The 22522-nt window shown below is 42.3% G+C and overlaps 1 long non-coding RNA gene across 2 annotated transcripts in view; it reads right to left on the bottom strand.

Moving 5' to 3' along the window:
- The window catches only part of LOC121931194, a 972450-nt gene that overhangs the window by 341666 nt on the left and 608262 nt on the right, over nt 1-22522 (bottom strand). The window lies entirely within an intron of this gene.

Genomic DNA, 22522 nt, shown 5'->3' with positions numbered 1-22522 from the left:
TAGTGAATGAAGTGCTGATATTGTGCGTGATATTATTAGGTCCTGTAACAGCATTGCCAGAGTAGATACAAGGACAAAGTTGGCACCTGAATTTATAGCAGAGCTATGTCTCTGAGCTTGTTGATGCCTGGAATTTGCGCAATGAGTAGTTCTTGAAGGTTGGCCATAAGTTAATACAAGCCTGCCAGGCTTTGAAAAACCCTTTACTTTCATTGATCAACTGTAATTTTGATTTCTGTTTTGCTTCTGCACATACATGTATCAGGACTAGATCTATTTAAAAGCATTTCTGCAAAGGGCCACATTTTGCCTTCGAAAGGAAAATATTAAGCATATCTTGTTTTCTTAGGATCTTGTATGCTTCCATGTACACAGAAACATTAATCCTTTTAGTGTCAGTGGCTATCTTGCATACCCTCAGAAAAATAATAACTCTCTACTTGTTTCCGGGAACACAGAAATGAACCATGAATATTTGGCACAAGGCCCCATTCCCATATAATCTACCATTGCAGCTCTTTAACAGATTTCTCCTCATAAATTCTTTATAATCACAATGGGAGTTTGTGTAGATTCACCAGAAGTTAGCTTTGTGGCTGAGGTTGCAAATATTGGTGCAGAATCTCATTGATTTCACTATTTGAATGACTCTGTTGACCACAGGCGAAGCTAAGTTGGAAAAACTAAACATATGCAGAAGCTGGGTCTGTATAAGGATAAATATCAAATCAATTAGGAAAACTTCAAGTTTACTGTATAAATGCTAGTCATTCTCTAGGATAGAGAAGCGTCTGAGGAGGGGAAAGTCTTCTTTATTACACATATCTGATAGTGTGGGGGTTGCTAAGTACCTAAAGCATACAGAAACATGTTTACTCCTTGTCAGCACAGGTCCAGACAACTACTATCTCAAGGAATGGAGCGTGGAATCACCAGGATCTACTGTGGATTTATTTCAATTTAATAAAAGAGCAGCCAACTTCAATATTTTTCAATGTATTTTTAAAATCACCTCAAAGAAACTGATTGTTTGCCATACTGTGCCTTTGGGTTGGTTCACCATGGTTATTTTGGGTTTTACGCAAGATTTGTTCAGTAGGCATTAGCCATTGACTTCCTCTTAGGGTGAGACAGTGTGCCCAATGTCCCCCAGTAGGTTTCCTTGGCTGAGAGTTAGTACTGGTATAAATAGGTGGAAATGACCCTCATGTTACCCAGCCTCTCACAAGCATCTTTGAGATAAGCCACTTTTAATAGCGAGGATGACACAGTTGGTGGGGACCCCCATTCTCCTCCTCCACCTGGGTAAGAGGGGGATTTGAACCAGGTCTCCCAGTACTTAAAAATGGTACTTAATAATTAATTATTCAGTCTGTGTATTTCCATGCAACAGCTTTACTGGTACTGGTCCATGCTTCTTAATACCTCTCCTGCAAGCAGAAGCAGCTGAACAAATCACAAGCTTCCCCCCACCCCACCCCAGTTTGTTTATTGTGATATCCAAATCCAGTAATTTGGTTTGTCTCAATGAAAAAAATATATATAAACACGGAGCTATTTCTCTCACTTGTTGGGGAAGAAAGAAACTAGACAGTTGGATTCAGATCTAACAGCAAGGCTCAGCTGTACAGTTTGCTTAGTTCTCCCACTTGTAGCAGGAGTATGCTGCCACATCCTGCCTTATCCCTAACCCTGGCTAGCTAGATGTCCACAGAATGCTGATGCTGCAGTTGCAGGTGAATGTGGTCACTTTCTAATCTAAAACCAAAACAGCTATTTACCAGTAGTGAATACCACAATAGAGTGATTAAATATTAATATTTAGAGGATGTTAGTTCATAGGCAACTTATTGAAATAGATTTTGGACCTTGAGCTTATTTGGAGGTTCTAGCAGGGTGCACAGGTATTGTACAATGTTGACTGAAGAACAGCACATTCCTCTCTATACACTCCTCCTATCTGGAATGGTTGTCTTCTTCCACTGAGTGAGCAGCACGCAGTAGATTTATTAATGACTTGGATCTTATGGAATTCATAATATAAATGTTTCTCCAGGCTTTTGGGTCCCTGATTTAACAATCAAATTTCATGTCAAATTGCAATAAAGTACACAGGCTGGGTGAACCTTCCATGACCCCACTGCAGATGGCACAAGGCAGGTATTGCCAACCTAAATTCCTGCACGTAGAAGCTAGCAATAAGAGTTGCCTGGGGATCCACCTATGTTGGATCCAAATAGAAGTGACACACCTAGTAGCAGGTATGGGGGATCCAGGACAAAGAAGCTGGGGTTGAGAGCACTAAAGTAAACCATACATAGGTGGTCTTATGTGCTATTACCCTTTTGTCTGTGTATTGCCCTCCCATTCAATTTGGTTTCACTCCTTTCTTCCCCATTTGGAAAACCAATCTCAAGCCATCCTAATCTATTCACTGGCCAGGATGGTGCCCCCTAGCTATTTTCAAGATATAAATATTGGGAAAATATTTATATCCTTTATGTGGAAAAAGCCCCTCTTTGGACTAGTTTGTCTTGTAGACAAGCACTCTGTCAGTTTTGCCCAAGCTCTGCCCCTCGATACACCCATCACCGCTCCTTGCTGCAGTGGCTGTCAACTCTTCCATTCCAGATCCCATCATTTGGACCCACAGCTGGTAACGTATCCCTGTTAGTGAAGCCTTACTCCTGTTAACCTCTCCCATCTTTGATTTCCCAAGCTTCTTGGGTTTGTGTGTGGATTGGGTGGGTGGGCTGCTCATTCCCCTTAATAAGTTATACTTCTTATTTGGAACCTTGCCTCTGGAACTCTGTATGATTATGGACCACGTAAGCATTGGGCTTGATCCCTAACATCACAGTTGCTCTGACCGCACTAGAAATCCCATTTTGAGCTAAGTACAAATTCCCCTAAATATAAATATATTGGTTTTGGAGTGTCCTCCCTGGACCCAAGCATTTTGGGTAACATAAAGGACTGTATTCTCTAGCCCAGTATAGATAACCAGATCACTAAGTGGCAAGATCTACTGCCACCAGTTTGCTCATTCATCTGTATTAATCAAAGTATAATACATTCCTCACCCCCACCCACCCTGGTTATGCATGTTATATGTGGCAAAGACTGTGTGGCTTATCAAGTGGCAAGACTTCTTTCACATTAAAAATGTGGTTGGTTGGGCATCAGTAATCTTGTTAAATTTGACTAAAAAGCACCCTTATTTGTTCCATGAAAGTATACAAACAAGCCACAAACATATGCTTCAGCCATCTCTTTTCTAAAAGCCCTTTCCCAGCAAGTTTCAAGTGTTCCAATATTACTTCAGCCAGTGTTGAATGCAAATTTGACAAAGTTACTCATGAGTTCTCTGCATGTGTGCATTCAGTAGAATTAGCAGAAAGATTTCCAGGTCTACATTTTAAAAACAAAAACAAAGTTAAAGTTAACATTATTGGTCAAAAGATGTTTACCCAGCTTTGGTGATAGGAACCAATAGGCATCTGATGTGTCACAATGTATGTTTCTAATGCAGAGTTTGTAAAAAGTCTATACACTACTAATAACTAATGCCTCATATATTTTGTAAGGACTTCTACTTCATATTCATCAACTGGAAAAGAATGCTGGTTTGTATTTAAACAGGAAAATTCAAGGATGGCAGGTTTTTTGCTGTCTAGATGAAACAAACAAGGACAATCGTGTTCATCGGGGTTTTTTATTACTCAAAATGAGAGTTAGGGCACTTTTAAAACACATGCCCATAATGCAAAACCAGCCAAACCTAAGCCATCTTGGCCAATGTGCAGCAGATCTATCAAAGTGATTTTGTCACCACTGCAATGGTGTCTACAAGACAAATACTCTATTTTTCAACATGTATGGCAGCCATTCAGTTTCACTCACTCAGTGCTGAAGTTTAGGACCAAATCTGCCTGCTGATCTCAGTGCTACCAATGTCAGGAGTGCTACAGGAGACCCTTGAGAAAATAAATTACTTCAAATTATTTTTTTAAACAATATGAAGTCGATATATATGGAACCCCTACCTCCCTCATTCCACCATCTTACCGATTCAAAGCCAACAGAAAAACAAAAGGCTTAGAACATTTATGAATGGTGAAAATCAAAGCCTGTGCAAAACACCTTGGTACACATGTCTAGAACAGAAACATTTTGCACAAAATTCAGTTACTATCAAAGTACGAAACACAACAATAGCTTAGTTGTACCTTTCCCCCTTTAAAACGGATGGCAGTTTTTCATTTCTGAAAGAATGTACATGGCAGGCCTGGTGGAGTCTTTCTGGGACTCTCTTATGCTGGGTTCTCTGTATGCTGCATATATGCCATATAACAGAGTGGGGCACCTCAATCCGCATATACAGACTCTGTGGATATGGAGAATTCACTGTATAAGAGACATTTGCAAACTGAAGGAAAATTTCATCTGAGAGGCAAAATTCTTATTTGGGGGTGCATGCCCTCATTTTATTTCATTCATTTTGCTCTCCTGTAGCTATATCCCTGCCCGCACCTCTGTCAGATGGAGAAAAGAGGGCACAGTTCAGTGTGACCCAGACATGAAAGGATAGTTTTAACAGTTTTTGTTTTCCCAGACAGAAGAATTAAAACCAGAACACACTGAGAGGGTACAAGATAATTATGGAGTCTCAAGACACAAGAAACCATTGGAACATTGTTCTTTAATCTCTTGCATACTTGAACTTGCGCTTCCCTAAGCACAGTTTCTTGGCAGTATTTTCTGTTGGTTTCAACTGAACTGTTGCCCAGCTAACTGCTTTACTGCAAAAAGGGTAGAAAGAAAGAAAACCCCAGACTATTTATTTGGAAATATTAGTGCAATCGATTGACATCGTTTACAAGAATGCTTTTTTATGATTAGTATGCCATTGTTTGAGAGCTAGGACTTGTCTCAAAATGCTGAAAGATAAAGTGGAAGGGATACAGGAATCATTCCCCAGCACCCCCCCCCATACATCTTTAATGAGGAAAACCCCTCAAACTACTTGCTTTCTCATATTCAGCTTACTCTAAATATTTTTAATATGCTGGGAAGTTGCTTCATTAAGATCATACTCTTCTCTTAATATCTCCCCTTGCAACAGTCAGTTATAAATAATCTCTTTGATTGTCCAAAATGGCTCCTTTTTATTTTAGTTTTGACTAAGGGGGCTACTGGGCAATAGATTTAATTTACGACTGCAACACATTACTTACCATCAAAGTATAACTGAAGGCAGAACAGTTTATGTTTTCAAAGTGGGCCAAGTAATCCCCCTCTCAGTTTCATTTCTATCTCTGTAGATAATGAAATACAGTGGACCCTTGTTATACGCTGGGGTTTGGTTCCAAGATCCCCCGTGTCTAAAAAAATCTGTGTATGCTCAAGTCTCATCAAATATAATGACATAGCAAAATGGTGTACCTTATAAAAAATGGAAAATCAAGGTTTGATATTTGAAATTTATACTTTTTTGAAACATTTTAAAACCGTGTATGCTTGAATCCGTGTATAAAAAATCCATGTATAAGAAAGTCCGACTGTAAATGGGTGATCTAACTGCATGCAGGTGGAATATCAGCTCTTTGCCCACACCACAACAAACTATGCCCTTGTGTTCTGAACTGGAACTGGCTACAGTTCTAGACCTCCCTTAAATTTTATTTGGTATCAAAAACAGATGATCAATACTATAATAAGATTAATTGGTGATAAACGATGCACCAGATGGTTTCCAGCATCCTCTCACAGCAAGTGGCAGAACTGGGTTTCTAAGCAAGTAATGCTACCCAGATTATTCCAAGGCCAACTCTCTTTATTTCCATGGCTGGATAACAGATCCCCTGGGTTGGGGTGCATGCCCGCCTAGAGGGTGAAGCCATGGAAAATTGACTCCCGAGGTTTATACAGAACAGAAGCAAACAAAAGAAATGGATATGCAGAGACATGCCTATCCCACCCCCTAAACTGGGAGCAGGAACATTTACACTCCCCAGTCCATTCCTACCACAAGTCTCTTCCTAGCCTTAAACCAGCAAGGTAGAGTGAAACTATCAAGCAGGGTTTACTAAATACACATTAACCCATTCTTTGTCATGAACTCTACAATCCATCCGCCTGGTGGCAGGGGCCACAATCATTACCCATTTCAACTAGAGCTGAGAGGTATATTTCACCTTCAGGGTCTGATGGAGTAACAAGGAGCAGAGCTGTTTGTGACAGAGAGAACTTGCAGGCAATGAGTAATCCATCTATCATGAGGATGTTGCACAATAACCTCTAAACATGTCTGCAGGAATGTTGAAATGATCACATCATACCTGCAGTGACTGTTTAAGCAAAGTGCTGTTTTGGCATACATATGCAGCATTGTTTAGATTGAAATTATGATTAGCTAAAACATTTGTACCCTTCTCTTCAAACAGAAAGGCACCTTGAATAATTTACAGATTAATAAAAAGAAGACAATTCCTATCCTCGGGCTTTACAATATTTAAAAGGCATCACCCAGAGAAAGAAAAGGGTATAGGAAGGACAGGAGGTCAGATTTGAAACCAAATTTAAATGTAGATTCTCTCGAGGGTATATTGCTAATAAGGTACAATTTTAAGCCTTTGGCCTGTCCTAGGAATATCTATCAATGCAAAAAAATTTGCAATCATATTTGATTCCCAGGAGCATTTCAGGAATTCATCCAACTGTGGTTTAAACAGACCATGGATGATGCTCCATGAGTTCCATTGTGATGCGCTTATTGTTCTATGGCAGTTAATGCTGTCACAGGGTGCCCAGGATGAGGCAGTTCACTGCTGATATGTGTCAAGAAAAGGCAAGTAATGGCTGGTTATTTCAAATCTTCATTATTTTAACCGCCTTTCTGAGAAAGGAAGCACGGTTTGCGGGATTTTCAGCCTCAGGTACCAACATGTCTTCAGTGGCACGGTTATGTTTGCTCAAGGGAATGGAGGAGGAAATTTAGTGTTTAGCAAATCTCTTGGGTCAGCCTTGGCAGGACAAGGCTGACCAAAGAGATTTGATCCATTCAAGAGAGTGGGCCATTTGGTTTAAAGGAAGAGGAAAGGCTGGTAGGAGAGAATGGATTCATCTGGAAGATGAGAAGATCCAGAGGGAATGATCTAAGAAAATCTAGAAGGGAACCATCCATGAAGAGTCAGACCCCAAATGTCTCACTGCGTCCCAACTGCAGCTGTAGAAATTTGAGCAGATTTGGATAGATAAAGCACGTTTCCACATTTCCGCCAAACCCTTTTCTTTCTTATTTACTGCCACTGTGACCCATGAGTCCTTTCTTTTGGAGTCACTTCTTTCAAACCAGCTGCAAAGTCTGGTTTGCTTGCTGGTTTGCATAACTTAAGAAATGACTCCAAGCAAGTGAAGCTACATGAAACTCTCCTTATGGCCACAAGATTCGAATGGCTAAAGCTGTGCACCTTCAGATTCTCTAGTTGGGTTGGCATCATCACCAGGGAAGGAACTTTGCTCCCAGAAATTTGAGTAGCTACTGTCTAATTGTTTATTTTAAAGTATGTTTTAGATTGCGAATTGTTTAATTGGTTTTTTGGGGGGATAGGGGGGATACTGGGATCTGGGATTGTACTGTTTTAACTTGTAAACTGCCCCAGTTGTCTCAGACAGAGAAGCAGGATAGAAAAACATTTTTTATTTATTTATTATTAGAACAGTAAGTGTACTAATAATACTAATTAGTAATTAGTATTAGTAATACTAATTTCTAATTAGTAAAGCTCGCTTCCGCAACTTTCAGCATATGTTGAAGACGTGGCACAATGTAATAAATGGCAGCTCTCATAAGCACCTTTAAAAAACCCTGCCAAGGGCCACCACCCACCCTGAACTGACAAGTATCTGTGGCACACCCCAGCCTTAGGCACGACTCAGGGTCTTAGTTGACCTTCCACTTACCAAAAGGACAGCTGGTTTCCACATGCTCTACCTGACAAGGTGGCTTAATTCTTTGGACCACTGATGAAGACAATTGTCGAAACGCGTTTGGTCTTTTTCTGAAACTTTTAACACTTTTATCCGTTTTGGGCATACTGCATATCCCTTTGTATTGTACAAGCCTCTGTTTGTGCACTCTGTAAACTATATCAATACTGTTCTTATTTGTTTCCATACTTGGTGTGAGACACAGAGGAATTGTTATAGTTCTGCATTATTCTGGGAATTGCAGTTTTCAAGCCCAGTTCTGTTTAACAACTTTCAGAGTGTGGCTTATAGGCCAGAATAAGCCTCACAGCTGGCTTTAACCCTTGTTCAGTTTTTAATACATGGTTCCAATAAAATCACAGTTTTTAGTTTTTTTAGTTTTTTTCCCCTAAACTCTGTGTTCTTTCCACCACCCTACGTGCCAAATTTAGGTGGCCTATAATTTCCTGAAACTCCCTTAGAGTTGCCTTTCGAAGAGAAGAAAAATTACGGACACCGAGCCTTAGGTCAAATAGTTTGCCATCTGGGAGCCTACAATATTGATTGACCGTGGCAATCGGTATGTCCAAAAAAGTAAGTTGGCTGCATGGACCTTCTGTCTTTTCTCATGCTAAGGAAACACTCAGCTCACCTGCTAATGTTTCAAAACACTGAAGTAATTGGAGACATTTACCAGAACCGTGATCTCCAGTAAAGAGGAAGTCATCTTAATAATGTATTACCCCGTTTAATCTCGACTTATACTTAACTGCCCATTCCAAGACTGTCGCAATGACTGAGGATGGCATCTCTCCTCTAGAAGCCTGCCTTGGGTCGGTAATGGGCTGGATGAGGGAAAACAAACTCAGGCTGAATCCAGAGAAAACAGAGGTACTCACAATATAGGTACCCTAAGTCCAGGGATGGAGATTTGTCAACCAGTCCTGGATGGGGTTACACTTCCCCTAAAGGACAAAGTTTGCAGTTCGAGAGTATTCCTTGATCCATCCCTGCAGTTGTCATTTCATATAGATGCGACAGCCAGGAGTACTTGGTATCAACTTTGGTTGATACACCAACTACGTCCCTACCTGGACTGAAAGGACCTTAAAGCAGTGGTACTTGCGCTACTCTAATCTCTTGTTTACAGTTCTGTAATGCGATCTACTTGGAGCTACCCTTGTACCAAGTCTGGAAGCTTCAATTGGTATAAAATGAGGCAGCCAGATTGGTCACCGGTACATCTAGTTTTGACTATATAACACCAGTATTAAACTCTCTCCACTGGCTGCCAATTACCTTCCGGGCACAAGACAAGGCATTGGTGATTACCTTTAAAGCCCTACATGGCTCAGGCCCGAGTTACTTGCGGGAACGCCTCTGCCTACACAATCCGCCCCGCACTCTCAGGACATCAGGGAAGTACTTATTGGAACATCATAGTACCAGGTTAATAACAACTTCCCACAGGGTGTTTACAGCAGCATTCTCAAAATTATGGAATGGCCTGTCAGAAGAGATCCGTTGCATTACCACCCTAGAGGCCTTCAAGAAAGCACTCAAAAGAAATCTCTTCCGATGGGCTTATCCACCAGATTCTATATAAAAGTCAATGACAATAGCTCACTCTCGACTTTGACCACTGATTACTGATAAATTGATTTTAGAGTACTAATAGGAATTCGTAAATTCAATATAAGTGTTTTATTGATTGTATTAATATTTTGTACTATTGTGTATTATTGTGTATTATTTTATTGCTGTAATCCCGCCTCGATCTTTGGAGAGGCAGGAAATACAAATATACTCTATTATTATTCTTATTATTATTATTATAAAAGTTTCAAACATAGAACACGATACTGAGAATCCCATGGGAAGTGCTCAGTTCATATAAAACTCCCCATCAAAACTAAAGCCTAACAATTCAAAATCGTGAGGGTGCACCGGCAACAATCTAAAGACAGATTTAATATCACACTTTGTCAGCTCAGCCTCTATGCCGTGTTTCCTTACTTCTTTCATGACCATATCAAAAGAAGTATATCGTATGGTAGCCAATTTGTGTGGAATGGCTTCATTAACTGAGTCTCCCATAGGATAAGATAAATGATGTATAAGCCTGAATTCTCCTGGTGGCTTCTTAGGCACTATCCCCAAAGGAGAGACCCTCAAAGTTGGGACAGGAGGTTTTCAAAAGGGACCAGTCACCCTACCCTTGGAAACCTCCTTTGCTATCTTTAGTCTCACTATGTCCTCCATACCCCTAACTGACCTCAAGTTGGATGCCATGAAGGGGCGTCAAATGCCGCAAAGAGGGATCTTAAATCCACCAGTGACACCCGCTAACAAAAACAAAGCTGCCACCCTAACAGGATAGCGACTTAACTAAATAGAGAGGGTATCCAAATTTATGGGACTAGGCCCCTTTTGCAGGAGGGCTGGCAGAGCCTGCCACCTTTTTAGGAACCTGGTCCTTCTTGGCAGACTGCCCATGTCCTCGAGTGCAGATTTTGAATGAGTGATTACCCCCACACAGAATCCCTACAAGCTTATTGCAGAATCCCTACAAGCCAAACTCCCAGCATGGGAGAGAAATTGAATAAAAGTTAAAATCAGACTCCCATTGAAAAACCATCCGGGATAGACCCTGCTTAGCAAAACAAAAAACAACAACTCGAACACATACAAAATAGCTACCTGTCACAAAATGGCTGCCTAACATCCAGTTGGCCCTAAACTTATCTTTGCATACAAGCCCCGCTGTAATAACAAAATATAAAAACAACAAAATACAGTGCCCCATCCATGGTTTCCTGTTTACGCAGAAGCCACGCGATGGGAGACAGAATGGCGTGCAAGCCCGCGGCGCACACGCTCTCCCGTGCCGCAAGCACGAGCCCCATTCAATTAAATGGGACTCAAGCTTACGCATTTTTTGGCTTACGGGGGGGGGGGGGGGAAAAGGAGCCCCGGGGTAAGCCAAGGGACCACTGTATACAAATATAGAAATTTCAGAATTTAGAAATAACATTGGATCCAGAACATTTGAGAATGACAGACAATATCTTAACAGAAGCTCAGAATAAACAACCATTGAACGACCCTGCTCTTCCTCCTTATCTGAGCCAAAAAGACTGGACCGAACGTCAGAAGCCAGCAAGGCTGAGGCACCGGCAAAACAAGCAAGTGCTCCCTCGCTTCATGGCAACGCAAATGAGGCAAGGAAAGGAGCAAAAGCCAAGGTGCCCACAGCTCCAGCAGCTCTCTCCCTGCTCTGGCCAAGTCGTAGCAACCAACGGGAACCGTGCTGGTATCCATAGCAAACACCAGGCTCAAGCCGGACTCTCACAGACATCAGTCCTGCCCTGCAACCAGCATCGAGGGACTGGCTCATAGCTGAAGGGTCGGCCAAACAAGCCAGCACTCCCTTGCCTCATTGCAAAGCGAGCGAGGTGATAAACAAAGCCAGACAGCTCCTCAGGGGTGATAACCCCAAACTGAATGAAAGGTGCCCAGGCCGAGGCCCACACAGCGCCAACAGGCTGTGTCCACACCCCAACCGATTCAGCACGACAAAGGGGAGCTGCGCCAGCATCCGAAGTATGCTGCCCGACCTGAACAAGACCATCCTCGGTCAAGGCCAGGAATGTACTCTGCACAGGAGCAAGCAGACGAGGTCTCCCTGCACCAGCGTTTGAAGCAACTGACAGGGGTTTGAGCGAGTGAGCCTCAAACAGGTTAAACCTGCCCCACCTCTTCCAACAGCCTGCGGAGTACACCGTTTTTATTTCAATTGCTGGTCTCTCCAATGAGAGGCCAGCAAAGCCTCCTCCCCAGACCACCGGAGAATTTCCAATAACTAACCTGGCTGCCGTGTTTTGTAGTAATTGGAGTTTCCAGACTAGGCACAAGGGTAGAGCACATTACAGAAATCAAGTCATGAGGTTACCAGTGCATGTACTACAGTTTCTACGTTCCTTACTTCTAGGAAAGCTGATAACAGGTGCTCCTGATACTGCTGCCTTCACCTAGTTTGTCATGTGAAGCGAGGGATCTAACAGCACCCTCAGACTGCGAGCACAGTCCTTTGAGGAAAGCGTGACCCCATCTAGGACTGGAGGTTGAAACCCAATACCTGGTTTGGGGGCCTCTAGTACCTCCATTTTGTCTGGATTCAACTTGAGCTTGTTTTCCCTCATCCAGTCCATTACTGCTTCAAGACACCAACTGAGAGGAGAGATGCCATCTGTCATCGAAGCTGTTGACCGAGGCATGGAGAAGTATCTTTGGGTGTCATCAGCATACAATAACCATCAGTCCAGCTTTGGCTGGACTTCATGCCAGTAAAAAATACATTTCCACATTTCTTCAAAACTGTCTTCCTTCTTATAACCCTGGTGATCTTCCCAACCACAACTTCTTTCCTTTCAGTTTACTTCTTCCAACAAGCTATGAAGCCTGGTTTGCTTGGTGGTTGGCATAACTAAGAGAGGACTCCAATCAAGTGAAGCTTCATGAAACCCTCCTCACGGCTGGTAGATATGAACAGCTGAAGCTGTGCACCTATTGGAGCCACCAGTTTGGTTGGTTTCATTACAGGGAGGAAACCTTGCTTACAGAAACATGAGTATTCCTTAATCCCAAAGGCTATCCAGGTAGACTTAGTCCTCCAGGTGAGTATTCTCCACTTTACTTCTAGTCCCAGACACCTTCTTTCAGGTTTTCTGCAAACCAACACCCGTGAAGTGATGCCTCTTCAGCTCCATCTTGTAGACTTGGGTGACAACAGAAGGACTGAAGTTCCAAAATGCAAGAAAGCTGGGAATATCTAAGCACAGCATCCCATTGTTCACTACAAGGTGAAGCAAAAGTTTTGGTTCTAAAAATTCTGGAAGAACATTTAAGAAGAACATTTAAGAATGATTGAAAAGAATGACCTCTTTCCCTCCATCTTGCAGACTTGGGTGACAACAGAAAGACTGAAGTATACAAGAAGGACTTAGTATACAATAAAATCGGAAATGTCTGACTACAGCATCTCATCAGGTGACTGAGAAGAGGTCATAGAGAAAGCACATGAATTCATGTAACAACTCAAAAGGGGTCTACTTTAAAGGAATGGATCAGAAGGTAAGTGATGTACAAGAATCAAACGTCTGCATGCAGAACATTGAACAACGTCTCAATAGAAGTAGACTTCAAGGATGAACAACAAGCACAACAAGGTGAAGCAAAAGTTTTGATCCTCACATTTCTGGAAGCCATCTGCAATTTCAGCCTTTTCTTTTCATACACTATCAACATTTTCATTGCTTTATATCAGGTTCCTGCAGATAGATGAGGAGAGGTCATCGAGAAAGCCCATTAATTCATACAAACATCTCAGCAGAAGTTAACTTCAAAGAAACTAAGTCAAGTGATATAGAAGGATGAAACCTGTGAATGCAGAACATTTAAGAAGGATGGAGAACATCTCAACAGAATTTAACTTCAAGGAAACTGTCACAAGGTAAGTGATGTCCAGAAATGGACCTTGTCGATGCAGAAAAAGGCGTGAGCCTTAAGGTAAGAAGGAATAAGTTTGGCCTGAGCAGGAGCTGGCGGGTTGGTGGTCTGTGGTCCTTGCTGACATGCCCAGGGTAGCACTGACCGCCACTTTTGGGGTCGGGAAGGAATTTTCCTCCAGGGCAGATTGGCCTGAGATCCTGGAGGTTTTTCGCCTTCTTCTGGGCATCCAGCAGCGTCCACCTGTTAGGATGTTTGAAAAATTAATGTATTTTGTTCCTGTTGTTGTTAACTGCCTTCAAGTTGATACTGACTCAGGGTAACCTTATGGAGGAAACACTCTCCAAGCCCCTCCATCCTCAACCATTCTGCACATTCATTTAGGCTCTGAGCTGTAGCCTCTTTAACTGAGTCTATCCATCTGGTATGTGGTCCTGCCCTCTACCATTCTCCTATCCGCTACCATTCCAAGCATTATTGCCTTCTCTATTATGGTCACATTATGAAAAGGCTTCTAGAGAGGGTTCAGACGTGGTATGTTCCCATATCCATGTCTTCCTGTCCATCCATGGTATCCTCAGCATTCCTCTCCAGAACAACATCTTAAATGAGTTGGTTTTCTTTCTATCAGCTCACTTCACTATCCATTCCCCAGATTCCTACAGGATGATGGCAAAGATAATACTTTAGTGTTTATTGTTCTAGCTTTGCATTTGATGCTCTTGTCTAGTTCCTTCATAGCTGCCCTTCCCAGTCCTAGTCTTCTGATTCCTTGGATGCAATCTCCGCTCTGATTGTAGATGGATCCAGGCTATGAGAGTTTATGTCAAACCTGAGTGATCCTTACTGTTGTAAAAACCTGCCAAGCTGAACTCAGCAGAGAACAACAAGCCTCTGAAACAAAATTAATGAAAGATATACATAGGGAATTTTGAAATATGAATTCCACTTTCAAAAGGAATAAATGCTACAAGGTCTTCAGAGACCCAAATAAGAAACCTCTTACCATTTGGAAATGGAATATAGTAAGACAATGAATATTGTTCACTGCAAAACGATAGTTCAGTAAGTGTGTCCAGTAAGAGCTGATCCATTTTTTTAAAAAACCCTGCTTCCTAAAATACCATTAGATCCAGTAGCAGCACTGTTTATTAAATTTAAAAGAAAATTCAGAAGAAACATTACGCTGTCCAGACAGAATGGCTTTTCCTTGATGATGACGATGGACTCTGGAATATGCCAGCATGTCTTCTACTTGGAGAGATGGAAGGAGGGAGCTTCCCCATTTATTAGCATAAGGAAGGCTCTTGTCGACATGCCCAGGGTAGCACTGGCCGCCACTTTTGGGGCCGGGAAGGAATTTTCCTCCAGGGCAGATTGGCCTGAGATCCTGGAGGTTTTTCGCCTTCCTCTGGGCATCTGGCAGGGGCTACCTGTTAGGCTCTTTGGGAGATTCATAGGAATCAAGTTAAACTTATAATTTTAAAACTGGCCAAACTGAATTTGGCAAATAGACATAACAACCATAATGCAAAATTAATAAAAATCAGAATCTTGGACATAGTTCTGTCTCTTTCTCTTTTGTTTCTTCATTTTGGTGTTTACAAATACGGTACAGTTGGTTGTGTTTCTCTTGGAGTATCAAGTTCAGAGAGAACAGCATTTGCCTTCTATTTAGGTAAAATTTTATGTCACTTCAGAAACCATAGGGCTCTCTCTCCATCTGTTAATTTTTTAATATAATTTGGAGGCAGTCATTCCTAGAGAAAAACCTGTAGATGAGCATAGTTGAGGTGTTTAAGCCCTTCACACGGAGTCCTTTCACGCTACGCAGTTACAAGACTATGATTCCACGGGAATTGCATGGCTCCATCCAATGGACTGTTATCCTTGCCTGCTGAGGGTCACTCCAGTGGATGAATCCAGTGGGGCGAAAAAATTCAGCACCCTCATGGCCCCAGGTTAACAATATTTAGGCAGAGGGCTGGACAAATGCATGTCCTTGTTTCGGGGAGGGAAGGAATTTGGGATCCCTGGAGCTGGAAACTGAAAAGCCCATGATGTGACTCTCCAGGCAACAGCTCTTCCAATTTCCCTGCTTCCTTAGCGGAACAGGTATTCCAGCCGTGACAGTGGAAAAAGATGGCTTCATGGGAGTTTATCACATGGGATGAATCCCGTGCAGAAACTAAATTTAAACTGGAAACAACCTGCATTTGCACCATGTTTTTCAGATGTTTGCATGAAAGAGAAATGATGTGAAAATAACCCGAAGACAAAGTCGTCAAAACCAGCTCCTTTTTACTTTCACTAAATTCCAAAAGTACAAAGGAGCTTTCCATTTCGATTATTTTTGTGTTATTTCTCTTTCATGCCAACGCATCTGACAAACAACGCCCAGATTTTAAAACCCCATTTCTGCATGGGATTTTACCAATTTGCCCTCTGTATGATAAACTACATAGTTGTTAATTTTTTTAAAAAGTCCTTAATGTGCCTTTGGGGTTTTAGTGACATCTTGATCACATTCTCGGACACCTCCTGGGGAGATAGCCATGGATGTTGCCTCACCTTGGTACCCACTGCTTTGCCAGAGATCGCATAGAACCTCCCAGAAGCAATTTTGGTAATGGATGAAGGAAAGAAAGATGATGCACAGTGGCGAACAATAAAGTCCAACTTCAGTCCTTGCCTGCCTGCCCACCTGCCCTTCCTCTGGATAGAGGTTTTCAATCTTTCTGGAAACTGACACAATGGTGCCAGGAGCAGCCCATAAGGGTTATGCTATTTTCTCCACAGATGGCAAGAATGCAATGGGAGTATGGGTTGGGACCTTTCCATGTACCCTTTGATCTATGGGGTCTAATGCATCCTGGTCCATATGGATTCCAACAAGCAAAGTTCCTTCTAAGCTGCTAACATAACGGATGAAAGGAACTGGGAAAGAGCGGGAAGACCTGGAACTTATATAGAGGGTGGGTGGAGCTACTGCCAAAAAGTCCTCTCTAGTGATTCCAGAAGTTTCGAAAGCTGCACAGGTACAGAATAACCCATTTGTGTTAATCACAGAGACCACAAGGAAGAACTACAGTTCCCAGAACTCCCTAGCATTGAGCCAGGGCAGTTAAAGAGGTCTCAAAATGGATTATTTCTGCAATCTGTTTTGGCCCTATATTTCAAAGGAAGGAACTGGCCAAACCACCCCTGAGTATGCCTTGCCTAAGAAAACCAGCATAACCAATAACTGAAACATTCAGCTGTGTATCATCCACCAGCAGTAGCAATTAGATACGCAAGTATTTTATTGTTTTAAAAAATCATGATCCAATAGTGGCTTAAACAGAAAGGGGTTTGAAGTGGCTGAATGGACCAAGCTTCTGGATGTGGCAAATCTCTAGTGGTCAGAATCTCTGCTTTGTGGGACTTAGGGTTAGTTACTTATCATCTCTGGTAGGCAGAAAACAAGAGTCCAGAGATGGTTAGTAATATATAATAAGAAAAAAGGGGTATTATTTCACAAAAATAAATATCCGTTAGAAGGATTGGAGGCCTGAGTGATATTGGGCCAGGCTGGCAACATCATCAAACAGTCCCTTCAACTGGCAGATTGGTACCATTAAATTTTATGCCAATTGAATGTTTTCACTGCAATGTGGAAAATGTATTTGGTTAGTTTTAATAATCAGTAGATCACTAAACCTCAAATCATTTACTCACTGGCTCACTTAACAGTGAATAGATCTTTATACTTACATTCTCTGCAGTAAAATGAAAAGCCACCCAAAGTTGATAGGAGGAAGGTTGATGGGGAGGAATGCGTAATCCACTGACAATACTAAAAACAAAGACAACACAACACTGATGTTCAGTGTTCAGAATGGGGGACATGTTGATATTCCTTCTGGACAGAAGGTTGAAATGTAGAATGTGACCTAGAAAAGGAGGGCCTCTTGCCACCCTAAATATGTTCTCTGTTCGGGAAAGCTGCCAAGACTGCTGATAATGGCTCACAAGGACTGACAAAGATCACAGAAAGCACATTTCTTAGTCAGGCAGTCCAAAGGTCAAGGGTTCTGGCAAGGCAGGTTTAGCAAGGCAGTCCAAAAGTCAAGGGTTCCAGGGAGTCCAGATCAGTCAGCAGTCCAAGAGTCAAGACTTCAGGCCAAGAAGACAAAGGAAGTCAGAGAAACGTGCTTTCGCCAGGAAGCTCAGATAATCTCTGACAAAGGAGCTCAGCGTCCTGCACCTGTTTATATTTCCCAGATCATGATCACAGTCTCCGTGACCAGCGGCAGCAGGCCCTTTCAGACCTTCACTGGCCAACGGTAGGTATCTCAGCATCTTGCTCATCCATATCTTCTGTGCTTGGAATCTCTGCTGGTGGGAGGCTAGGCTGCTGAGCCTCTTGACCCAGGACAGACTCTGCTGGAGCTGGCAGAGCAGAGCTAGGGCCCGGCTTAGCTTCAGTCTCAGCCCCAAATTGGAACTCTAACTCTGCCTGGCTGAGCATGATGTTCTCCATTTACTGAAGTAAAAACAAAGGTGACACAACACTGATCTTATGGCGGGGAGGATCAGAGGGGTGGAAGAGTAAAACCAAGCATGACATTCAGGCAGGCAGTAAGGAAGAGGTAATGGGTAGCCTAAACTATCCCACAATTGTTGATCTTGTGGCTGAACATACACTGAAGTATACAGAAACTTGGTGACATACCCCAGGCTTGCCAGAACCAACCAGTAGTCCTGCCCACCAAAACCTCTTTCTCCCTCTGGCTCCACGCTGAAGGATTATCTAGATTTTTTAGGAAATTTCAGGCTAAAAGGAGATTTTTTGTTCTACCACGTTCCCTGTAAATTCCCAGTAACTTTCCTGCAAATTGCTGAGAACATAGCTAATTGTAACTGAAAGATCACTGAGAGTTTTTTGTCAGTGTAGACATGCCCTTGGGAACATTTCCATCATGTTTTGGGATCTTCCAGCCCATTTTAGGCCGCGGAGAAGCCTTTTTTAAACAACGGAAAGAGAGGAGAAATGACTTCCTATTCACATCCTCTTTCAACCGGGCCAAGAAAGGGGGGGCAAATCTTGTGGAAGTTACCTGAAGCAGTCTGAAAACCATGTGCCAGATTCTCCCTGTTCCTAGATTTCCCATGGTTCCTTGCTGTGCCAAGGAGAGAGAGGCAGCCTTGTTCTTAAAAGAATATCTATATCTAAGGCAGTGGTTTTCAACCTTCCAAATGCCACGACCCTTTAATACAATTTCTCATGTTGTGGTGACCTCTCCGAGCAATGTCTTGGTTCCTAAGACCATCGGAAATAGGTTTTCCAATGGTATAAGGCGACCCCCGTGAAAGGGTTGTTCAACCCCCACAGATTGAGAACCGCTGCTCTAAGGGAGCAGCTGGTGGGAGAAGGCAGAGAGAGGAGACATTTTGGGATTCCTCCTGTACAGGAGGGAGAAATAGAGGATATGTCCTGGAAAAGGAGGGCATCTGGGAGTTAATAAATCAATAAATAATAAATAAATAAAACTTTTATTTATATGCCGCTTTTCTGTGACAAGACAATCAAAGTGGCTTACAACACATTAAAATCCACATTTACAAAATTATATCCCAAATTGCCCCCCCACACACACACACAAAACAGGATTAAACAAGTTACAATTAAAACATCTATTAACAACACAATAAAACATACATCAAGGGCTGATACATGATGTGAGGGGCAGTCATTCTTTGGCCGGGCACTTTTATTCAGGAGAGGCATCAGGGACCCAGGATGGTGGACTTCCCAGCCAAGGTCAGCACCAGGACCAGCAGCCCTGAAGACATTTCTAAGCAGAGTTGGAAGAAAGACAAGGAGAAAATAGCCAGTCAGTCATAAAAAGCAACCACATCATCCCCAACCCAGGCCTCCTAACTTTCCATCTGGAACAAGGATCACATCTGTAACCAACGTCTTGTTCTGCTGGAGGAAGAGAGGGAGGGAGGGAGTCTGTGTCATTTCTAATTACCAGAGCCAGGAAGGGAAGCCTTAGCAGGATCACTTCCTCTGGGCTGTTCTCCATGCAATTGCCTATTAAGAGTTAACATTCAAGAGCTATGCTCCATCCAATGAGATAAAGTAGCTGATGGGAAACTTTGTTAACATAGAGGTGAGTATTCCTCCCCCAGCCCCTTTTGTTGGATCGATCTCATGTGACAGCAGTGCATGATTTGTGAACATACCACATTTAGCAAACAGGGAAGATGGCAAGAACATGGCAAGGTCAGGTAGAGAACTATGTTACATTTACCAAAGCGCTGCAAGGCGTGACTTGTCAGCTCACTGGAGCAGGGCAAGGTAGCACTAGCAGAGATCTTCCAGGAGGTGGGGGAAAACGTAATCCATAGCTCTTGGTGCTCTTCAACCTGAGGTGGCCACCTTTTGCGTGCTACTGTAAGGAAAAAGAGAGGCAGGAAAAGGCAAGAAGCTTTACTGATGGTATAAAGCACTGCAAACAGTACACACAGGGCTTCCAGCACTTTCGCTGATGGGGTCCAGCATCCCACACAGCCAATGGCAGAAATGGGTCCCAAGCTAATTCTACTCAGCTGGCCATCAAACCAATTTTGTATTGCAGGACATACAGGGCACCTAAAGGCCAGGGCACCTGGGTTAGGGTGCACTCCCCTCTGGCCTGAGGCAAGTGGAAGATTTATAGTTATATAGTGTCAAAGCAAGCAGAGAAAATAAAAATCAGCTAGTGGGATGTAGTGATTTGAATGTTGGACTGTGACTTTGGAAACATGAAGTGTTGTCCCAGCTAACAGATTATAACATACATACTGTGGTAAAATGAGAAGCTGAAATTAGGGAAATGAAGGAATAAAAATGTAAAAAAAATGCATACATCATCTTAAGTCAAACAGGACAAAGAAAGTAAAACTAGACTGTCTTCTACTTACAATACCATATTTAATCTGTCTCCCTATTCCTCTCAAAAGCCCTGCTTTCCCCCCAACAATTAATGATATTTGACTTTCCTTTCCTTTTCACTTCCCCCTGTAAATCAGATGAGAGTCACTTTCAAGGGATTCTTGTGGTGTTTTCATAGATCTGTAACATGCGTAACATTCGGCCATCAGTTAAACAACAACAACAACAACAAAACACATGATGGCAATAATACTACACTAACCTGATAGGAATACCAATGGAAGTGCCTGTGGGTGATAATATCATAATTATAAGTGTAATTATATTTGTACATTAGGAATGTACACATCCAATTTACATGGATGCAGTCTCCCTCTTAATCCCTGCTGTTGGCTGGATGAAAGGTAGTGATGACTCAAAGTCAGTCACAAGGCAAATTCCATGACCAAGGAGGGATTGAACCTGGATCTCCCTACTCCATGTCCAGCATTTTAAACATTATACAGGTCCCTAAAGAAGAGTGGTTACTATTTTAAAAAGGGGGGTACCAAGGTTGAAAGTAAGTGGTGGATGTATGCATTATCAGAATAAAAATTAGAATATGCCTTACTAATATTAGAATATTAGTATCATGTGCAAAATAGATGCTTAGATTTGATGGTCTGGGAGACAGCAACCCTATTAGAACAGCTAGAAAATTGCTGACAGCCTGAAAATAGGTTTCATTGACCCTGCTCAAGAAATAGCAAGATAACAGTGCCTCAGCCTTTGGCAGTCGTGCCGAAACCTCCTAAATTCTTTGCATTTCTGTCATTGCACCCAGGGCAGATGTTCCTCTTTCTAACATGTCTCTAGGAGAACTGGTTCTTGTAGTGTCTAAGAGGGGGATGAAAAAGCTCAGGCTGACTGGTAAAATTAGCAGAAATCAGAGATAGCAGGTTTTTTGTGTCTAGTCTGCTGCATCTACTGGTTCTCAACTTTCGATATCTAATGTTCCACTACTTACCCTGTCCAAGAACCTGGGTTCCAGCATGAAAGAAAGAAAGAAAGAAAGAAAGAAAGAAAGAAAAGCTCATTTCTTTCTTAGAAGGACATTTATATGTTTACAGACAGTCTGTTGTTATATTGATAATTTATGGAAGAATAGCAAAGTTAATTGATTGGAACATGGACACATGTGTTCCCCGTAGTTGCATCCGGATGGTGAAACCTCCTGTCTTAGAAAGTTTGCCCAACAGTAAAATGGACAAAGCGCATTACCAAAACAAGGAAGAGGGAAGAGGTATACACATCCAGATGGATTACTAGTTTAAAAAAAAGCCCCAGGTATGTAAGATCATACAGGATGGGTGTGCTATATCTGCATTATTATGTCAAACACATGGGTCAAAATCCAATCACTGGTCCAAATACATAGATTAAATCTCTCTCTTTGTATGCCTTCAAATCACCTGTTAATTTATGATGACCCAATTTACAGAGTTTTCCTAGGCAAGGGATATAAAGAGGTGATTTGCCTTCCTCTGAAATGCAGCTTACAGCATTTGGTGGTCCCCTGTCCAAGTACTAACCAGGGCTAACTCTGCTTAGTTTCCAAGATGAGGAGGGACCTGGTTTGTTGTTGTGTGCTTTCAAGTTGTTTCTGACTTATGGCGATCCCATCCTTGGATTTTCTTGGCAAGATTTGTTCAGAGGAGGATAGCCATGGCCTACCTCTGAGGCTGAGAGAGTGTGACTTGCCCAAGGTCACCCAGTGGATTTCCATGGCCGATCAGGGATACTAATCCAGGTCTCCAGAGTCATCGTCCAACACAAACCACTACACCATTCTGGCTCTCATAAGGACCTGGTACCTCCAGGGTATTCTGAAAGAAATGAATGCATAAATCCTATTGATTCAATTGGTCTATTCTATTACTAGAGCCAATGTGGTGTAGTGGTTTGAGCCTTGGTTCGAATTCTGGCTTGCTCATGATGTTGAGCAAGTCACACTCTCTCAGCCTCAGAGAGCGGAGGAGAGAAACCATTCTGAAGAAACCTGCCAAGAAAACTTCGTCGTAAGTCCTGAAAAGGCTTGATTTAGTTGTTTATTTAACTGTACAGCATTTATACCCTGCTCTT

This window comes from Sceloporus undulatus, chromosome 5, assembly GCF_019175285.1.
Source record: "Sceloporus undulatus isolate JIND9_A2432 ecotype Alabama chromosome 5, SceUnd_v1.1, whole genome shotgun sequence".
In the NCBI taxonomy this organism is placed as follows: domain Eukaryota; kingdom Metazoa; phylum Chordata; class Lepidosauria; order Squamata; family Phrynosomatidae; genus Sceloporus; species Sceloporus undulatus.
The sequence above is the reverse complement of the archived record's forward strand: the minus strand, read 5'-3'. Positions and strand labels throughout refer to the sequence as shown.